We start from the raw sequence: 20,410 nt of genomic DNA, 5'->3' as shown, positions 1-20,410 counted from the left end.
GATTATCATTTCAAAGTACTCAATTCCTCCCGCATTAGCAAAAATATAGAGATTTTAAGGGGAAGGTTCTCAGGTTCTGAGTATTGTTATTCAACCACAGTTGTTGATGGTGATTAAACCTTTCATCTCTAAAATCCTCTAGGATCTCCTGTGAGTCCAGACCTTCCCGGGACCTCCCAGGACCTCTGCTGCCTGGTGCACCTCTGCCCCTGCTATCCCTGTGGCAGGTGGTTCTGCTGAGCCTTTTTCTGCAGTGCAAAGAACCAAAGATGCTCCCTCTGCCCACAGAACTGCTGGCCTGAGGCAGAGATGCCAGTTTTTAGTTCTGGAAAAGGGTGAGAGACAGAAAGTGTTTTAAAGGGTGAGGGGAAAACATTTTAAAGGGTGAAGGGGTTTTAAACATTTTTTCCTCCACTTTCAGGCCATCCTTTCTGTTCCATTCTTGGTAACACATTTCTAAAGTAGTGAAAAAGATAAAATTATAGAATATATTCATTTATAGCAATTTTCTATTAGTTAATACAACCAGACAGTAAGTGTCTTATTGACGTGTTACGACTGAATACTCAAGTGCATGTTTTGGCCAGAAATTAAATATTGTGACTGGTAATATTGACAGAAATCCTATAAAAGATTCCATGTGGCCATATTATAAAATCATTCTCTGGACTTTTATTATTGGGTTTCTAATAAAAATTTGAGGTGTTTATCATCTGGATCCAAACATCAACTTTCCTCAAGTTTGACTAAATTTAGGATGAGTGAAATATGAGATTTTAAAATATTCAACTGGACTCTTGAAAGATGCTGTAACATTTGCTGAATGACTATGTTCATTTGCCTGAAGAACATTTAATGCTCTAGAGTATATTCTACCAAATGTTATCTATCCATATAAAAAATGTTCTTCATTATAAAATGAACAGTTCCTCATAAGAAGCAGGGTGTTATTGTTTCAGCATGAGAACACATTATTTATTGACCTCTGTGTATTGTATAATAAAAGGAATATATCACTTTAAAAAATACCTGAATCTGACATAAACTCTTATTTCCTCTAAATAGCAACTTAGAACTTTTTTTTTTTTTTTTTTTTTTGCATTTTTTGGCCAGGGCTGGGTTTGAACCCCCATCTCTGGCATATGGGGCCGGCGCCCTACTCCTTTGAGCCACAGGCGCTGCCCACAGAACATTTTTTTTATGACTACAAGGTGAATTTGTTTATGAAAAGAATAATTGAAGACTGAATTCTTTTAATGCTCAAGTATAATTAATATTAGTTTCAATGGGGAAAATGTTTTTGCACCTTGAAATCCAAAATTGATACTCATTGTTGGTAATTCAGCACTAGTTCTCAGTCAGATGGAATCCACTTCAATAGTTAGCATGAGTTACTAACAAAACGTAAGATAGTAGTCTCTCTTCCTTAGAGTGATTTCGTTAATTTGACTGAATATTGCTGTTTAATCTGCCCTGGTTTAGCCCTTTGGGAACCAAATACATACTATATGGTTTTACTCAGCCATATAGTAAATAACCACTGTGCTATGGGCGCTGAGCCCATCTTGGCTTTTTAATAGTCCTTCTGAATCATCCATTTTTTTCATAATACTATTAATTTGAACTTTAAAATGCCAAATCTACTAATTTCACTCCCATTCTTAAAGTCTTTCAGTGACATCCCAATGTTAGAGCAACCTAACCTAATCTTATCAACAAACCACACATATGATTTACATTTACATATAAAGAGTTGTAGTGCAAAATTCCCCAAATAAAACAGTAAGGAAAGGAAGCTGTCAATGAATAATAGAAATAGTAACAGAGCTGAAAAAACTGTCATCAAGGAGATCTGATACACAAACTTATTGTGGCTACAAATTGGCAAAGCACTAAGACCCTGAGAAATTAAACCCTCTGCCAGCTGCACACCTGTGAAGATGGCCAGGCTCTAGTTTTGAGCTACTCAACTGTTCGTGGTGGAAGGAAATAAAGACTTCTCACCCAAATTCCCATAGTCCCCAAATGCATACTATATGGCTTTACTCAGCCATATAGTAAATAAACTACTTTTTAAGTTATATTGAGTATGAATGCCTTACTTTTCCAATTTAGGAAGTCAGTGCAATCTTTCTCTTCCATCTTAAAATCCTCTGGAATACTATTAATGATACCATTTAAATAAGTAACTTTAAGAAGATTTCTTGTTGGCAATTTGCATTTTTTTCTTTTCTAAATTATGCTTGCCATATATCATTTGGGGGAGGGTGGAAGAAAAATGTCAGAGTCTATTTGTATGTGTAATACGAACAGTCCTAAACATGAGGTTTGTAAAATACTTTAAGGTTTGGGGAGATAAAGATGGATATGTGTGTGTGTATACATACTCTGTGTCAAAAAATGTATTTCTCCATTTGCTGTTTTCATTTCTTTATCTCCATTTTCATCCTCAATCTACTCCAATGTGACTTTTGCCCACAATGTTCTATCAAACACTCTTTTGTTGAAGAGACTAATCACTCTTCACATCATGCTCTGCTCCCTGTACCTCCTTGTCCTTACCAGTTTCCCTCCTTTGCAGCCTTTCCATATTCTTGAAATCCTCGTATCCTTCACCTACTAGAACGCTATCCTCTTCTAGTTCTTCCCCTTACCATTGTCCACTCCTTCACTGTCTTCTTACCTGACACCTCCTTCTCTACCAAATTTATGTACGTGTGTGTATTGCACTTTTTCCTCCTGAGGACCCAAAAAACTCCATCAAGTCCACATTCTTAATATCCTTCAGATCTACTTCTTTCCCTGTCCATTTATATCACCCATCAGAAGTTAATATATCCTCCTATCTAGGCCGTCTTGGATATTTTTTAATATTTATTTATTTATTTATTTGAGACAGAGTCTCACTATGTTGTCCTCAGTAGAGTGCTATGGTGTCACAGCTCATAGCAACCTCAAACTCTTCGGCTTAAGCAATTCTCTTGCCTCAGCCCCTCAAGTAGCTGGGACTACCGACGCCCGCCACAATGCCTGGCTTTTTTTTTGTTGTTGTTCTAATTGTCATTGTTGTTTAGCTGGCCCAGGCTGGTTCCAACCCACCAGCCTCGGTGTATGTGGCTGGTTCTGTAACCACTGTGCTATGGGTGCTGAGCCCATTTTGGCTTTTTAACAGTCCTTCTGAACCAACCTTTACTCCCCTGCAACCCATTTTTTCATAATACTACTAATTTGAACTTTAAAATGCCAAATCTAATAATGTCACTCCCATTCTTAAAGTCTTTCAGTGATATCCCAATGTTCTTAAGAAACCCTAAATTCTCAACAAGACACACCAGATACCCCTTGATGTGGTAATGGGCTTTTCTTTCACTTTTCATTTGTTATATGCATTTTTTAATATACATGCTTTAAAATTATAAAAGTAGAGTGCAGGAAAAGAGTGTTCTCAGATAGAAAACACATTAAGTGTCGGGCGGTGCCTTGGCTCAGTCGGTAAGGCGCCGGCCCCATATACCGAGGGTGGCGGGTTCAAACCCAGCCCCAGCCAAACTGCAACCAAAAAATAGCCGGGCACTGTGGTGGGCGCCTGTAGTCCCAGCTACTCGGGAGGCTGAGGCAAGAGAATCGCTTAAGCCCAGGAGTTGGAGGTTGCTGTGAGCTCTGTGAGGCCACGACACTCTACCTAGGGCCATAAAGTGAGACTCTGTCTCTAAAAAACAAAAAAAAAAAAGAAAACACATTAAGTGTAAAATCCTCCTGGTAAGAGAAGAATTGCCTATGAGGAACTGATGATTAAATATCAGCTAGACTTGTAGAATACTTAATATTTGAGCCTGGACCCACGTTAAAGTTAATGAATTCACAAAGTTGTCAAGCCACCAAATATTGCAATCATGGGAAATTATGAGCTGGGTGTGTGCAAAATATATACAGTGTAATGATTAATTTTGTTCATCAATTAAACTTGGCCATAGGGTATTCCAACATTTGACCAAACATTATCCTGGGCATGTCTGTAAAGGAGTTTCTGGATGAGATGACACATGAATTGGTAGACAGTAAAGCAAATTGCCTTCCTCATCTGATCTATTGAAGACCTGATTGAAACAGAAAGACTGAATCAGAGGGAACTCCTTTGGTCTGTCAGAGCTGGGACATTGGTCTTTTCCTGCCTTCAGATTCGAACTGAATCTTTGGCCTTTCTTGGATCTCAGACTTCCAGACTGACACTTAGACCATTGGTTTTCTGGCCTTCATACTTGGACTAAAACTGTACTCCTGGCTCTCCTGGGTCCACTAACCTCAAATCTTAGAACTTTTCAGACTCCATAATCACATGAACCAATTCCTTACAATAAATCTCTCTCTCTCTCTCTCTCTCTCTCTATATATATATATATATATATATATATACATATATATACACACACATATAAACACATATACATACATATATAATTATATGTAATTCTGTATATATGTATATATGTATATATACATACATAATTATGTTTCTAGTTCTAAACATAATTTGGTACTGAGAAGTAAGGTGTTACTGTGACAGGTAACTGAATACACAGAAGTGGCTTTGGAACTGGAAAATGGGCTGAGACTGCAAGAATTTGAAGTGTATGCAAGAAATACTGGATGTTAATGAGAGCACGTGTAGTGAGAATAAAATGGAGTCAGTCAGGCTAGGGCTGAGATGACAAAGCTGGCCCTACCTGACCTTCACCTCAAGTCTCCCATTCTTGTTGTGTTGTAAATTCTGCTATAATCTAAAAATGTGTATCTTGAGTACTTTAGGGCTATTGATTAGGAGGTTAACCTTTGAATTAGAAATGTTTTGGGTCATGGCTTATACCGATTGTTGTGTTTAAGATAAGGGTTAACATGGTTTTTACTTTTAACTTTTATGTATAAAATATGGTTTTGGAAATGGAAGAATAGAACAGTTTTAGAGAGGCAACTCTCACTGTTGTCCAGAATGTCTGGCCTGACAAATAAAGCTTAGTGGATCTATCCCTGTCTCTGCATACTGGCTGACAGTGACAGGCTGCCGGATCCTCTACATCCAGTAACATTTTGGAAAATTATCATGAGGGCTCAGACAGAAATGAGGATTAGAAACTGGGGAAATGTTATTAGAAACTGGGGGAAAGAAAATCTTTGTTATAAATTGACAAATAACCTGGACAAATGATTCTCTAGTGTTTTATACAATTGATAAAATTAGATACTTAGCTGAGGAGATTTCTAAATAAAGTATTGAAGGAGTGGCTTGGTTCCTCCTGACTGCTTACAGAAAAATACAAATGGAAAGAGCTGAATTACAAAAGGAATCATTAAGCAACAAATAACCAGAATTTGAAGGATTAGAAAACTCTCAGCCTCACACATCATTGAAAAAAACCGAGAAAGCTTATCTTGAAGAGAACACTAAGGTCGTAGCTGAGAAGCCATTTGATAAAAAGATCATAAGTGCTATTCCCAGACTTAATCAGCCATCACAGTCAAAGCCGGGGTAGAGAGATTTCACCAGCAAAAACAAAGTTTGAACTAAAGGACAGAGAAAGCAGGATGAAATGGAGCAAATGTGGTTAGCTTTTTGTCTTCTGCAGGAGAAGACCACAGTAAACAAGGAAAGGGAAGAATGACTCTGAAAGGAATCCAGAAACCATCAGGGCTGCCATGGTCCACCACCGTCCCAGGGGACAAAGCTGTTTCCTCTTCCTCCTTGGTGTCAAAGGAGAGCTACTTCTCTGATTTCTGCAGTCAGTGTGATACTACCTAATGCGTCCAGAGTGGGGCTTCCCTTTTAAAAAGCTGTCTAGGCAGAGCTTGCTCAAGGAGTGAGAAGGAACTCAGGCAGAGAGATGAGTGTGCAGGTCACAGAGAGCCACAGGGGTGGGACTACTTGCAGAGCCATGGGTGGCAGCCACTTGATGCTGCCACCACAGTGGGCCTGAAGGGCAAAGCATTGAGCCAAAGAGGATTATTCTGGAGCCTTAAGATTGAATGGAATTTGCCGTGCTAGGCATTGGACTTGCTTACGAGTTATCCCTTTCTTCTTTCTGATTTCTTCTTTTTGGAATAAGACTATGTGTCCCATGCCAGAACATAATCTGGTTACATAGGTTCATGGCTAGACAGGAACTTTGCATCAGGTGAATTATACCTAGGGCCTCCCCTATATCTCATCTGGGTATTTAGATGAGACTTTGGTCTTTAGACTTTAGAGTTGATAATGAAATGAGTTAAACCTTTTGAGACTGATAGGTTATATTTTTGCATGTGATGAAGACATGAATTTTAGGGGTCAGGGATAAAATGCTGTGACAGGATTATCCACCCTCACCACATTAACCTCCAATGTGACTGCCTCTGGACATAGGATACAGATATAGGGGCTAATTAATAGGTGGCTTTATAAGAAGGGGAAGAGAGAAGAATCTCTCTTTCTCTCTTTTCAATGAGAATATGGCCACTTACAAACCAGCAAGGGAGCCTGCACCAACACCTGACTATGATCTAGACTTCTAGACTCCAGAACTGTGAGAAAATAAATTTACATAATTTAAGTTACCCAGTTTGTGATATTTTGTTACGGCAACCTAAGCAGACAACAACCTGGAAGAAGTAGACAATAAATATCACTGGATAACACTTTCATGGAAGAATCTGGAAGTTCTTGCTAGGGTTGTTTAGTCCTCTATTGGTTATAAATGATAGACCAACAATTACTATTTTTTATTGTTTTATAATGATTTTTATTTTGCAATAAATTATTTCAGCAACAATACAAGTGCATGTTTAGTGAAAAATTGAACACTGAATTTCCATTTCTCAAGACAATTGAGGATGAATGTATAATTTGTGAAAATTGTTGACATTTACTATTCACTATAATGGACAGTGCAGAAACAACTACAGAAGGTGCGTTTACATATCATTCCATGAAACACATCTTTTCATTTAAATAACAGTGCTTGTTATTCTAAATTAGTGATGTTTATATTGATTCCAAGTTTGCTTGAACATATTTGAAACCTACAGTGATAGTGGTTAATGTCATGGCTTTATGAGCAAAAGACCATCACAGACAGTTAAAAGATGCTAGGATAGCATCAGAGTCATTAAATACTTTAGGTAGAAAATAAGTAAATTTCAATAATAGGGTTGTTTTCCTTTATAATTCATGAAATCAAAGACAAGCTCTTAGAATTTCATTCTGCTGAAAGGGAAACATCTGATATTATTGTTATTGCTATTCTAAACTTGATTAAGTTCAAAATTGAAGAATTGTTTTGTTTTGTGATGATAATAGGAACACAAAATATGTGGGGTAGAGCACAGCACTTTGGTAAAAACAATATTCTTACTAAATTAAGAAACTTATGGTGCAGAAATTTTCGTCTATCTGCGCTAGTATGCATGTAAGTAATAATTACATGCAAACAAACAACAGTACCTACTAATCGAAATAGAACCTGTAGATGTCAAATGTACAATATTGTTATATGTATATGTACAAATATGTACTGAACAACAAAATTGTGATGACGCAGAGTCGAATGAAGCAGAAAAATCTTTGCCAGAGCTGTACATACTTTGTCACTTACTGTTAGGCATTGTTTGTTTTTAGAAATGTTTTAATCTTTGAAGAAGTACTTTGAGTCAGCCCAAGTGTTCTACAATAGTAATGAACCTTTTTTGTTAATTAAACCAGTGTTCTAAATTTTGGTTGCACTTGTTCAAAATCAGTCAATTACCTTTAATTAAATTGTTTAATCAAGGGGATGCTAAAAAATTCCATTTTGAAACTTCGAAAATTTGCAGTGATTACAACCCAAGCTTACAATCAGGGAGATAGTGACATTTGTCCTTACAACAGCAAGAAAACAGATTAAATAATGGGAGTTCATTTAGTGTATAAAACTTAACTTTTCCCCACATATTAATTGTTTGATGATTACTTTATAGCTTGATTTAATATTTATGCATATATATATTAGTACCTATTTAATACTACCCTGATCTACATACAAAATATTCCAATAACTGGCAAATTTTCTTCATATCTTTTTGCAATTTTTCATTTTAAAATATCTGAAGTTTTGAATAGTCTGAAGAAACTTTGTGCTTTTTTTAATTGTGTAAATTTACATTCCATCCTTGAATAATTGATAAGAACCATGACTTTGAGTGTCTAAATTTGGATAGACATTCAAGGCTCACAACTTAACAAAACTTACCTATGCAGTTTGTCTCATAGAAAATATTTTCAAGAAAAACACTCAAAAGGAGGAAAAAGATGGTAAAAATGTTGGTGCTTAATATTTACATAATTTAATAAAAATTAGAATTAAGAAAATATTCTTTATTTAGTAGAATCATCTGAGTTTACTGGGTGTCTCAGCCACCAGAGAGGGAGTATTTCTCAATTAAATATATACTTTACTGACATGACTCAGTTGAAGGTATTAATAATTTCCAATTTATTAGCAATAAAATATAATTTTTAAAGATTACTAGCAGTTTTGTGAAAAAATAATAATGAATAGACAATAGAATATTATTTAGAAAAGAATACTAATGTGACACAGATATGACTAAGAAATTGAAAATTTCTGGGAGAGGTAACAAGATGGCAGACTAGAAGCAACCCACATGCACTGCTGTCAAGGAGAGGAAAGAAAGCTGCAGGCGATGCCTCTCTCTGGATGGCTCTTCTTGGAAAGAACATTGTAAATCACTGGGAAGAAACAGGCAACATTCGGAGTAAAAGAGAAGGTGACAGGGTGATTAATTTGGCAAGATGAAAGGGAATCTTGGGGAGGCATTCACACACAGAGAAGGATAAGAGTAGGGAGGCCTATGGCTCCATACTGACCCATAGGAACTGTGGCCAAAGCTGTGAGGACCTCCACAACCACCATCACAGTCACCACCACCACCATCACCAGCACCACCACAACCACCACCACCACAGCAGACCTCTGGACTGGTAAAGAAGCTGCTTGGAGTCTGCAGAGACATTGTACTGGAGAACAGGCACAGCAGGGACCTGGTGGCTACCCATCCAGAGTTGCTGTAACTGATGCCATCTGGCACTTGGGTAAGGGGTGCAGGTCTGCATGGGGCCCAGCTTTGAAACACTGCCTTTGTAGTACTCCCACTGGACTAGCAAGGGAGAGGGCAGTTGTGCCTTCCTTGTGCCTGGGAGTGGAACACCTTTCCCTTCTAACACAGGATCTGAGCTGAGAGGGTGCTTAAGTCTCCACAGACACCACCAGGGAAGCTTTGCGGTAATTACATCTGTGGGACCTGAGTGGGGCAAGAATTTCAGCTGCCCAGGAACCCTGGCCCAGAGCCCCACCCCCTGCAACTCCTACACTGCTACCAACCCCATGGCTCCACCTCTGTGGCTCCTGTAGCTCCACAGCTTCCCCTCTGCATCCTCTGACCCCTTGGCCCTGCCTGCACAGCTCCTGCCCTGCCTGTATGCCACAGCTCTGGCTCCAAGGCTTCTGCTACACCAAGGCTGATGGCTCTGCCCCATGTTCACAGCTCCCAGGACCACAAATCTGCCATGAGGCACTAACTTCTGGCCTAGCAACTTTGCCTCTGAGACTCCACTGCTGCTGCTGGGTCTGAAGCTCCTCTGCCTGAGCCACCAGCACTGTTCTCAGACCAAGGCTCTGGCCTTGTGGTTCCAGTGCTCCTGTAGGGCCCGTGACTCTATCACTTAGATTTCAACACTGTGCCTGGACCCCAAGACCCTACCTCTGAGTCTCCACCACTGTTACTGGCCCTATGGAACTAATGTTCCCCCATGGATCCTCCAGCCTCAGAGCACCATTACCCATGAACCAAGTTCAAGCAAATGCACACAGCCCAGATACCCAGGACCACTGCCTAGACATCTTCACTCAGGTGCCCCATCATCTTTACAGGGAGACTCCAAGCAGAGCAATTCCCCACAATGCCAGCCTCCTTAGAGAGGGTGTCCACCCAGCCTCCAACTCAAGCTTCCAGTAATGATCTGGAGAACACCTACTATCCTACATGAAGATCATCCAGCACTGGGTTGAACTGTGACAACCACAGAGGAATGTAACGAAACAGAATATCTGCATTACAGGCTCTCAGGGCATCTACCTCTCCACTGCTAGGTCTACATTCTAGAGTAGGGCAGAGAAATGTCATCTAAGAACCTCCCTTTCTTTTACTAAGTAGGAGAGTTCCCAGCCAAGGAGGTGGTACCCTGCAAACCTATTATCCCTGAGCTGAGAGAAGAGGATTCAGATGATAAGAGACCAGTAAACTTTGGCAACATAAAAAACCAAAGCAATTTGACACTCCCAAGGGATCACAATGGATCTCCAGTAGTGACCCAAACCCAAATGAAATTGATGGAATGTCAGAATTGGAATTTAAGAATGTGGGTGGCAAATAAGATGAAGGGAATTGAGGAGAATGTTGAAAGACAACCAAAAGAAGCCTCTCCAGTATTTCAGGAAATCAATGAAAAAAAATGAAAAACTTTAACAAGAGACTAGACCAAGTGAAAGAAAATTTTCTCAGAACTAGAAGACAAGGCTTTTGAACTAAGTCAAAGGGGTGGGGCCTTCGTGTGTATCACACTTTATGGGGGCAAGACATGATTGCAAGAGGGACTTTGCCTAACAATTGCAATCAATGTAACCTGGCTTATTGTACCCTCAATGAATCCCCAACAATAAAATAATAATAATAATAAAGAAGAATGAAGTGTTACACAAGAAAATTTGAACTTATGTGAAGGGAATATATGAATTATAGTTATCTGTAAGGGAGAAGAAGAAAGATCAAAACTCATGAAAAATCTATTCAAGGTAATTATTGAGGAAAACTTCCCTGGTGTTGCCAGAGATTCAAACATCCAGATACAGTATGGTAGATTAGGATTAAGTGAGGTGGTTCGTGCCTGTAATCCTAGCACTCTGGTAGGTCTAGGTGGGTGGATTGCCTTAGTTCACATGTATGAGACCAGCCTGAATTTTTTGCAAGTATGAGACCCCGTCTCTAAAACATAGCTGGGTGTTGCGGCAGGTGCCTGTAGTCCCAGCTACTTGGGAGGCTGAGACAAGTGAATTGCTTGAGCCTAAGAATTAGAGGTTGCTATGAGCTATAATACCACAGCCCTCTACTGAAGGCAACAAAGCGAGACTGTGTCTTAAAGAAACAAACAAACAACAACAACAACAAAAAAAAAAAACGGGAAGATTTATAGCAAATGGGATAGCCTCAGGACACAGTCATCAACTTGGCCAAAGTCAAAATGAAGAACATCATACAAGTAGCAAGATTAAAGCAACAAGTAACCTGCAAAGAAAAACCCATAAAGCTAACAGCAGAGTTCTCAGCAAAGACTTTACAAACTTGAAGGGATTAAGGGCTCATGTTCAGTATTTTTTAAATAGAACAACTGTTAGCCAAGAATCTTGTATCCAGAAATGGAGAAATAAAGACCTTTCCAGACAAGCAAATGCTAAGAGAATATGTCATTACTATACCTGTCCTGCAGGAAATACCCAGAAATACATTAGACATAGAACACCGTAATACCTTCCCACCACTGTAAATCACTCCAGAGTTTAAGCTCACAGCTCTTATAAATCAATAGCAAAAGAGGGAAAACAAAGCAATAAGGTGCCACTCAACATGATGAACAGAATAGCATCCCACTATCAATACAAACACTCAACATAAGTGAACAGAATGCTCCACTCAAAAGACACAGGCTGCCTGAATGGATGAAAAAACACAAGCCAAGTATCTGTTGTCTCCAGGAAACACATCTACCCCACATGGACTAACAAAGACTCAAGGTGATGGGATGGGAAACAAATATTCCTTGCAAATGGAAACCAAAAGAGGACAGGTACAGCTATTCTCATATTAGATAAAATAAACTTTAAAATATATGAATACATACCAAGAGTGTTTAATTTCTTATTTTCACTTTAATATTCATAAGATTAAAGATTCAATTTTTCTCTTTGATATACAGGTTATGTATTTTAACGTTTTTAGAAAAAACTTTAAAACTTTTTATTAGAAAAGTATGTTGACTGTGTAGAAAAGTTAGAATAATAAAAGTGTACATAAAATAGCCACATACCCTTCAACCATGTTCACTTATTATTTTGTTTCTTTGCTTTTGCAATTTGTGTGCTCTTCTCTTTATCTCTTTCTCTCTCCCTTCTCTCTTCTCCCAACTCTGAAATTTTTGAAAGTTGCATATCTTCTGTATTTTCTGCCTTTTATTTCTAAATATTTAAGCATGTATTCCCTGAGGGTAAGAATATACTTTTACAAAACCACAGTACAGTTACCACTACCAGTAAATTTATTACCTATATTATGCCATTCTATACCATTCTAATCTAACCACCATATAATAATTTTGTCAATTGACCTAATGACATTCTTTATAGCATTTTTTCCCTTCTAGGTCAGGATTGAGGATTTAGTCTATTATATATTTCATTATTTGTTATAATAATTATCTGTTGATATCCCAAACTGGGTGTATTAAAATAATTTATTATCTACAATTTCTGTATTTCATGAATTTGGAAGCATTCTGGCTGAGTCTCTCTTGAAGTTCCAGCTAAGGTATTGACAGAGCTGCAGTCATCTGAAGGCTTGACTGGGGCTGGAAGATCCACTTTCAGTGTGGCTTACCCCATAATTGGCTCTGGTTGTTGGAAGAGGCCTCTGTTTGTTTCTCAGGCTAATGTAGTTGACCACTGGCTTCCTCCAGAGTAAGCATCCAGGAAAGCAAAACAAAAGAGGCAATACTTTTTACTCTCTAGTCTCAAAATCTCACACCACCACTTGCTAATGCTGGGGACTCCGCAGGATATCAGAAGGATTGAAGGTCATCTTGAATGGTGGCTGCCATACATGTCATGTCTCTTGTTTTCAATTTTAATAAAAGGGCTAACTATTTAAAATTTTTTTTTATTTTTAATTTCAGTGTGCTTGTTCATCTTTGTTTGAAGTACTCCTTTTTTGTTGATTTTCTTCTTTCTCCTGCCGTGCTGGCTGTTTTTGATGTTGTTGGTAGAGACGGGGTCTTACTCTGGCTGACTGCTGCTCATATGGGTTTTGAACCTCTGAGCTCAGGCAATCCACCCGCCTCGGCCTTCCACAGCGCTGGGACTACAGACGTGAGCCACCACGCCCAGCCAAGGCTAACTATTTTAAAAAAGTGTTTTAGAGAGCTATTTTATAAATTCACCATATAATAAAATGTTATTAATCAAGTAAGTTATTTAATTATGTTTATGGCCATTTTTTACTCTCAAATATTTCTCAGTTTGGAAAACAACTTGCATAGTCACCCTAATATGAGGTTATAAAGCATTTCTTTCTTTCTAAAGTTTTCTCTGAACCCACTCCAGAATCAATTAATTCTCCTCTTTACATACGCCCCTCATATCTTGAACATTTTCTCACATAATGTGTATTCAACATTCTCTTCCTCTATAGAAGGCAACCTCCACAAAGGCAAGAACTATGTTTAGAACTAGGTTTAACATGAATTAATAGATGAAAGACTGTATTAATTGCCAACGGTGTTTTAGTATGTGATCATTATAATTAACCAGAACTATATTCCAGGGATATGTAATTATACAATAAAATATCAAAATATTTACCCAGTTAAAATGCCAACTAAAGCCCCTTTCTTTCTTCATTTATTCCCTCAATAAACGTTTATTGAGCACATATGCTCTAGCAACTCTTCTAAAGGCTGGAGATACAGCGATTTTGGCAATATGTGTAAAGTTCTTTTTCTCATGAAGCTTCTGTTCAGGGAGAAACAGACTAAAAATGAGGCAAATGAGCTAATAGATAAAAAAAATAATTCCTAACAGTGATGAACAACAGAAGATCATGATGTAATAGGTTATTACCAGGAATGATAGGAAGAAAAAGCTACTTTGTCCAGAAAATTACACATGAGTGTCTCTGAGGACGTGGTATTTAAGCTAAGATTAGGACAACAAGGAGACATCCATTCTAAGATCAGCAAGCTCTTTGTGCAGAAAGGAACTATGTATGAAACAGAGAATAATTAATTTGTTTCAGAAATACTAATATGCAAGAGCAATGAGAGATTACGTCATATTCAGTGATAAGAATCATCCTTAATTTTTTACAAAATTGATTTAATTTCTTTAAATGAAAAATGCATTCCTCTAGATTATTGCAATTACTATTACTATTACAGTATTATCACTTGCCTTTATTCAGTTGCTGTTGTCCGGTGAATACAAACAAGCTTAACCCATGTACTCACCTTGACTTTGTGAATTTAAGCCAGCTGTGAGTGTTTAATACTGTGTTAATACAGGCAGCTGTTTGTATTTCAGCTCAAAATAGAGAAGAACTACCTCACTCTTAGTTTGGAGGGATTGGAGAAATCCTCTCCTCTTCCTTGAAGTCATTCTGATGTATTGGGACTACTAAGCAATGAGATTCAGATATGAAAGTACAGCAATTTAGGGCATGTGGGTTTTTTTATTGTTTGTTGTTTGTTTTTAGGTCATGTTCTTAAGCTGATGCTTTTGACACATGTATTCCTTACAGTGGTGGACACATTTATTTTACAAATGAACTTTGACAAGGATTTTTACATCAGAATGAGCCCAAACTGGGATTCCATATTGCTGAGTATGCACTTAAGTTTACAAATCTTGATTACAGCAATATATTTGTCCCTATTTTGCAACAGTAATAAACTAAATAATTGGTCAGGTTGGCTTGTGCATGTAATTTTATTATTCCAAGTTATTTATTCCTTAGTCCCGTCTAAATAGTACATTCATTTAAGTATATCCATGGCTAATGGTACTTTGTGCAGCATATATATTCCTGAGAAATCTTATGCAAGTCCAACTATTGTAAACGCAATTTTTTTTCTTTCTTTTTTTTTTTTTTTGAGACAGAATCTCACTATGTTGCCTCAATAGAGTGCTATGGCGTCACAGCTCACAGCAACCTCAAACTCTTGGCGATTCTCTTCCCTCAGACTCCCAAGCTGGGACTACAGGCACCCACCACAAAGCCCAGCTATTTTCTTGTTGCATTTGTCATTGTTGTTTAGTTGGCCTGGGCCAGGCTCATACTCGCCAGCCTAGGTGCATGTGGCTGGCACCGTAACCACTGTGCTATAGGTGCTGAGCCAATGCAATTGTTTTCTAAAAGCATTAAGAAGAGCTTGGATTTTAAAGGAATCCTGAAGACTCATTTTTCTTAGTAAGAATCTTTTCACAATGTGAATCATCACTTTTTATTTTATCCATAGGTCAGATTTTCATGAATCAGGTTTTTTTTTAGAAAACATCTACATGTATCACATTCTTCATTGAAAGACACTGTTGTATTTTTAGAAACATTTTAATACCTGCATGTAATCTATAATCATGGAGTCTATTTTAGAAATGATTAAAGATGATGACAAACAGACCCTGTGTCTATCTTATTCACAAAACAATGTCTACAATATTGCTCTCTGAACTCTGGCCTTTTCTAATTGATTTTGCATCTGGATGGCCTCAGTATCGCATGCTAAGAGAGAAGACAGTCTGTCATGCTATATACTTGCTTTTCCCCAGCATTTTATAGCTTTTTAGACATGTCTTAATATTGTACATCATAGGGTTAGGGTCCTTAGAATATTTTTTCTTTCATATTGTTTTTGGGAATAGTGCTTTTTTTTTTTTTTGCTTTTGAGATAAGAGTCTCACTCAGTTGCCCTGAATAGAGTGCCAGGGCATCAGAGCTTATAGCAACCTCAAACTCTTGGGCTTGAGCAATCCTCTTGCCTCCCCCTCCCAAGCAGCTGGGATTATAGGCACCCACCACAACATCTGGATAATTCTTTTTTTTTTTTTTTTTTTTTTTAGTATAGGTGGGTCTTGCTCTTGCTCAGGCTGTTCTTGAACTCCTGAGCTCAAGCAATCTACCTGCCTCCTAGCCTCCCAGAGTGCTAGGATTATAGGTGTGAGCCACCATGCCAGGCCTATAATAGTGTCTCTTTTTTACATAAAACCAGTAGTTCTTAAAAGAAGATAATAGTGTAAAGTGCATGAATTTTATATTCAAAAAGGCATTTTAATAATGGCTCTGTTTTTTATAAACTGTGTGGTTTTAGCAGTTTATTTACATTTCCTGGATTCTGATCCTTTTCTGAAAGTCAGATAATGATAGCTCAAAGGGATTTTGTGTTGATTAAAGGAACTAAATGGTAACTATAACTAATATTAACAAGTGGTACTATAACTTGAGAGATATTTAGGAAAATAATATATAAAGTAAAATATATTCTTTTAAATTATTTTTTTTAAAAAACCCAATAGTTTGAAATTGTGTTTGATCCTTTAATGATAGTCTAATATAATAATACATGTAAATAATTTTCTAGTAGTAATTGTTCAGTTACTTTTTTAAAAAAAAGCCTATAAAGTTATGGCAGGCACCTGTAGTCCCAGCTACTTGGGAGGCTGAGACAAGAGAATCTATTAAGCCAAGAGTTTGCGGTTGCTGGGAGCTGTGATGCCACAGCAGTCTAGAAAGGTGACAAAGTGAGACGTCGTTTCAAAAAAAAAAAAAAAAGCCTATAACATGTAGACTTAGAACTACAACTAAATCACATTACTGACATAATATTTTATTTTCTTGATTTGTTTAGTTTTACCAAAGTTCACTTAGTACTATATAATTAAAAATAGTTGTGATATTTGTAATTGTCTAAAAACCTGCAAGTTTGTAAGAAAATTTATAGAAAGTTTTGTTTAGTATCATAAAACAATATTGATTCAGTGAAATACAACAACAGCAACAAAAATAATCCCCAGAATAAAATAATTGGAAATATTCACTTTTCTTTTTCCTTTTGAATGGGTAATATCCCTTTTATTTTTATTTTCATTTCACTTTAATTGTTTTATTAGCATAATTATATGTCAAAGTTCAAGAAAAGTTTTACTCTCTGCATGGCCATAATATCATTTCTTTTCTTACAAGCATTAATTCATTTAAATTCTTGATAATTACTGAAAATAATTCATAGAAGATGGGAGGGGCATTAGAAATGATCAATTGTAGATGTCAAATATTCTGGGTAAAAAGATGACAATTTTGAGTAATTAACAAGAATTTTTTTCCAAAAGGTACTATTTGACAGTGAAAATGTAAGACATGGACTAAGAAAAGATATTACCACAAGTGGAACTGATAGGATGCTTGTAGCTAGAATAAGAGGAGACTCCTAAAAATCAATAAGAAAAGAATAAGTCACAAGAGACTTTGTAAAATCAATGTGACTTATATTCACAATGAGAATCCTACCAGTATTAATGAAATTAAAAGAACTGCCAATTTTTCAAATAGATGAGGATGGAAAGCCAAAAGGGTACTTCACTACTTTGCTATTGCCAGAGTAAATTGGCACAGCTTTAAGAAACTTTTTAGGAGAAGTTCAAAAATTGAAGTTAAGCATTTTCTCTGGGTTAGCAGTTCCACTCCTATACACACCAACGCATGTGCACCAGATGTTTATAAGAATAATCACAGCAAATACAAAGGTATTTATGGCAATATCATTCATAATAGCCAAAAATTGGAATTAGTCTACGTATGCATAAAAAGTAGATTTTATAAACTTGAGCACAATGGAATACTACATAGGAATGAAAATGAATGAACTCCAGCTACCACAGGGCATCTTACAGTCACAACAGTCAGCAAAAGAAGTTAGAAATTAAACATGTACTTGTAGACATCCAGTTCTCCCAACACCATTTATTGAATAGGGAGTCTTTCCCCCAAGGTATGTTCTTGTTTGGTTTATCAAAGATTAGGTGGTTGTAAGATGTTAGTTTCATTTCTTGGTTTTCCATTCGATTCCAAGTGTCTATGTCTCTGTTTTTGTGCCAGTACCATGCTGTCTTGAGCACTACGGCTTTGTAGTACAGACTAAAATCTGGTATGCTGATGCCCCCAGCTTTATTTTTATTACAGAGAACTGCCTTAGCTATACGGGGTTTTTTCCAGTTCCATACAAAACGCAGAATCATTTTTTCCAAATCTTGAAAGTATGATGTTGGTATTTTGATAGGAATGGCATTGAATAGGTAGATTGCTTTGGGAAGTATGGACATTTTAACAATGTTGATTCTTCCCATCCATGAGCATGGTATGTTCTTCCATTTGTTAATATCCTCTGCTATTTCCTTTCTGACAAACACATGAAAAAATGTTCATCATCTCTATATATTAGAGAAATGCAAATCAAAACAACCCTGAGATATCATCTAACCCCAGTGAGAATGGCCCACATCACAAAATCTCAAAACTGCAGATGCTGGCGTGGATGTGGAGAGAAGGGAACACTTTTACACTGCTGGTGGGACTGCAAACTAGTACAACCTTTCTGGAAGGAAGTATGGAGAATCCTCAAAGCACTCAAGCTAGACCTCCCATATGATCCTGCAATCCCATTACTGGGCATCTACCCAGAAGGAAAGAAATCCTTTTATCATAAGGACACTTGTACTAGACTGTTTATTGCAGCTCAATTTACAGTCGCCAAAATGTGGAAACAGCCTAAATGCCCACCAACCCAGGAATGGATTAACAAGCTGTGGTATATGTATACCATGGAATACTATTCAGCCATTAAAAAAAATGGAGACTTTACATCCTTCGTATTAACCTGGATGGACGTGGAAGATATTATTCTTAGTAAAGCATCACAAGAATGGAGAAGCATGAATCCTATGTACTCAATTTTGATATGAGGACAATTAATGACAATTATGGTTATGGGGGGGGGAAACAGAAAGAGGGAAGGAGGGAGGTGGGTGGGGCCTTGGTGTGTGTCACACTTTATGGGGGCAAGACATGATTGCAAGAGGGACTTTACCTAACAATTGCAATCAGTGTAACCTGGCTTATTGTACCCTCAATGAATCCCCAACAATAAAAAAAAAAAAAAAAAGAAATTAAACATGTACTGAGCGATTCTTCTCATAAAATCATATTGAATTAAACTGTAGTCTTTAAGGGTTCCAATTTAGGAGGTACTTTGAATGAAAAAAAAAGCAAGGGAAACTATAGAATTAAAGGCAGAAGACAATTTACCTTTGTGGAGAATGACATTTGGTTGGATAGGACAGGAGTTTGTGGAGAAAATGGTGTTCTAGCAGTTGATTTGTTAGCCTGAGTGTTTGTTTTATGATAATTCGATGAGCTGAACATCTTTATTTTGTGTACTTTATATGTATTTGATTTCTCTGTAGAATGCGGAGGATTTCTTTTTTTTCTTTTTAAGAAAAGAGCTATTGCTGATACTTTTTGGCTTTCATTTCCTGGTATTATTTTTTGCAACACTGACTGAAAGGCAGATGTGACTCTAGCAGCCAGGGCAGTGGAGAGTTTTTATGAAAACAACAATTAAGTCATCAGTCAACAAAACACCAAAACCGCAACATCTGGAAGACATCAATGGGCAAATCAGCTCTAAGACTCGCTCTTGTGGAATGCCTGACAACTAAAACAGACTTAACATTCCAGCTTTCTACCACCTAATGTCTAAGGTACTTAAGGAAAAGATCACAGAGAGTTTCCTCTCTAAGCATCCTACTGTCCCGGTTAAACTGGTGCAGTGTCTTGTGAGTCCCTGGGCTGGATATGCGGTGTGTACCACAGTGTTGTGTAGGACTGCAGTTCTAGATGGGAGATAGGATGCTCTTTGATGTGTTAAAAGCTCCTTCTTGGTGGATTAGAGTTTCTTATAGGGCCTTTCAGTGAACCATGAAAAGGTTATTGGTTCCATTCCAATTTAATTTGTAAAGGCACTTGCACCATTGCAGCAAGAGAATATGTTCTAGAAAATAGATTCTGTAGTATTCTGTGTCCTTGCCTATCCCTGGTAGCCTTTTTCTTTTTCTAGTAAATACAGCAGCCTTTTTAATGATTAAAAACAACATCCTTGAGATCACTCATTGTATTCTGCTTTTCATAATGAAAAAGGAGATAATTATAGACATAATAAAATATAGCAATAAAATTATGGAGAAGCATGTTGAAAACTTAAAACTAAATTTTAGTTGTAAAACAGAAAATTTTAAGCAAAAAGTTTTAACACTAAGTGTAGGAACTTAGAGGGTGATTGCATTTTAAATAACGTTTAATTCTTTTTCTTTTTTTTATGAAGCCATGTGTTTATTTGGTTTCCACTTTTTGCCTTCACAAAATTAAAAAGGCTTAAAATTTAATAACAATAACAATGTTGAAGATAAGGACTAGAAACAAAAACCTCGTAAAGAACGAATGAAGATAAATACAT

This window comes from Nycticebus coucang, chromosome 15 (assembly GCF_027406575.1).
Source record: "Nycticebus coucang isolate mNycCou1 chromosome 15, mNycCou1.pri, whole genome shotgun sequence".
Lineage (NCBI taxonomy): Eukaryota > Metazoa > Chordata > Mammalia > Primates > Lorisidae > Nycticebus > Nycticebus coucang.
The sequence above is the reverse complement of the archived record's forward strand: the minus strand, read 5'-3'. Positions refer to the sequence as shown.